We start from the raw sequence: 2212 nt of genomic DNA, 5'->3' as shown, positions 1-2212 counted from the left end.
GAGAAATTCATCAGAAAATTGAATATCATTAAAAAATCAAATGGAAATTCTAAATCTGAACAATAAACTAGATTTAAGAACTTAGTGGATGAACTTAGCAAGACTGGACACAGCTGAAATGTATAGTGAAGAAACCACCTAGAATTAAGCACAGAGATAAAAGGATGGAAAATATATTTTAAAAGGCAACAGTAGGAGATATAATGTTAAGATCTAACATATTGTACTTGAAAACCCAGAGCAGGAAAAGAGAAAGAATTGGACAAAGGTTAATATTTGAAAATCTAATGGTTGAGAATTTTCCAAAACTCCAAAACTTGATGAAAGGTATCAAGTCCAGAGATTCAAGAAGCCCTATGAATGCCATGTAGGGTAAGAAGAAAATCAAAGCAGCCACAATAAAACTAATAGCTAACTTCACAAGAGAATAGCAAGCCAGAAGAAACAGCATAATATCTTTAAATGCTGGAAGAAAATTGTTAATCTGGGGTATTACATGCATACTTGAAAATCTTCACTCCAGGAGGTGAAAGACATTTCCTACAAACAAGTCAGGTGATTGGCTGTCTTTAGCAGGAGGAAGAAGGATTGTGATTGGGAAGAGGCATGTGAGGGCTTCTGGAGAGAAAGTAATGTTTGCTGTATAATGGTTTTTCCTTTATAATATTTTATTTTGCTGTGTATATTTCTGTGTACTCTTCTGTATATTTCACAAATGTTAAAAATTTTACCCATTGCATTCATTTTTAATGTAAAAGAATTACGTTTATAAATTGTCTTCTAAAGCAGATGAGCATCTATACTAAATGAATAATACTGAATATTTTTCTAATATTGTATGTTGTAATGATTAATAAAAGGTTTGCAATATTGTGATTTATAATAAATATATATTTGGTCATTCAGATGACTAAAATATATTTCTCATATGTATTTGGTCTTCATCCATTTACGTGGCTCACAGTACCCAAAACTTCGGGAAGTTCCTGAAGGATAAGAGCAATGGGAGCATCTTTTGTTAGAGTAGTTGCTTGTCCTCAATTCCTGAAAAAACCACTTGAGATCCATAAAGGTGAAATGGGTCTCTTGTTATTCATAATAAGCCCCTTTCCACCACACCTGGTTTTATGTTAATATGGTGACTTTGGAAAGCACCTGAGGATTGGGGCTGGTTGTCAGGGGAACCAATCATAAATAGAGGGTTGGAAGTTTCAGTCCCATCCCCCAGTTTCCGGGGAAAGGAAGGGAGCTAAAGATTGAACCAATCACTAGTGGCCAATGAGTTCATCACACCTGTGTAATTAAAGCCTTCATAAAACCCCAAAAGGAGGGGAGGGGTTTGGAAAGTTTCCAGGTCAATAAACAAAGCCTGTCCAAAAGTCCAGCTCCTAAGTCCATAAAGATAAACGCTCCTTTGTGCAGGACCTCGCCCTAAGTCTCTTCATCTGGCTGTTGGTTCGTATCCTTTAATATCTTCTGTAATCGGTGACTTAGTAAACGGGTTTCCTGAATGTGTGAGCCACTCTAGCCAGTTAATCGAACTCTAGGAGGGTATTGTGGAAATCTCATTTATAGCCAGTCAGAAGTACAGGTGACAACCTGGATTTGCAGTTGGCATCTGAAGTTCAAGGAAAGAGTCATGGAAACCTCCAGTCTATAACCCATGAGTCAGTGATTGGCATCTGAAGCAGAGGGCAGTCTTGTAGGACTTGAGTGCCTGCCTAACCTGTGGAACCTGATGCTATCTTCAGGTAAATAGTGTCAGAATTGAGTTGAAATGTAGGATACCAGCTGGTGCCAGAGAATGGCTTATTGCTGATGTGGGAATCCACACCACCAATTTGGAATTGGTTCCAGAACACTGTGGTTTAATTTTCTTTAAAAAATGTGAATTTCTATTAATGCTGGGCTGGCATTTTGAATAGCAAACAGTTGGAGCTGAGCTGTGACTTTTTACTACACCAAGTCCACATCATTAATTTATAATTTATTTCTGTTGCTCTTGTAGGCATTTAAATTTGTGCCCCCTACTTGAAACTTTTGAAAAACGCTCTTGTTTGGGTTCCTCCTGTGAATCTTTCCTTATGCAGGCTAAATATCCTAGGTTCTTTATGTGATTCGATTCTTATCCCTTTTCTCTGGACCTCTTTTAATTTACCAATGTTCCTTTTAAAACATCATCTAGCTATTTCAGAATGGGGTAGATGCAGAC

The sequence above is a fragment of the Pteropus vampyrus genome, unplaced genomic scaffold, assembly GCF_000151845.1.
Source record: "Pteropus vampyrus isolate Shadow unplaced genomic scaffold, Pvam_2.0 Scaffold240, whole genome shotgun sequence".
NCBI classification, from domain to species: Eukaryota; Metazoa; Chordata; class Mammalia; order Chiroptera; family Pteropodidae; genus Pteropus; species Pteropus vampyrus.
Note: the sequence above shows the minus strand (reverse complement) of the source record.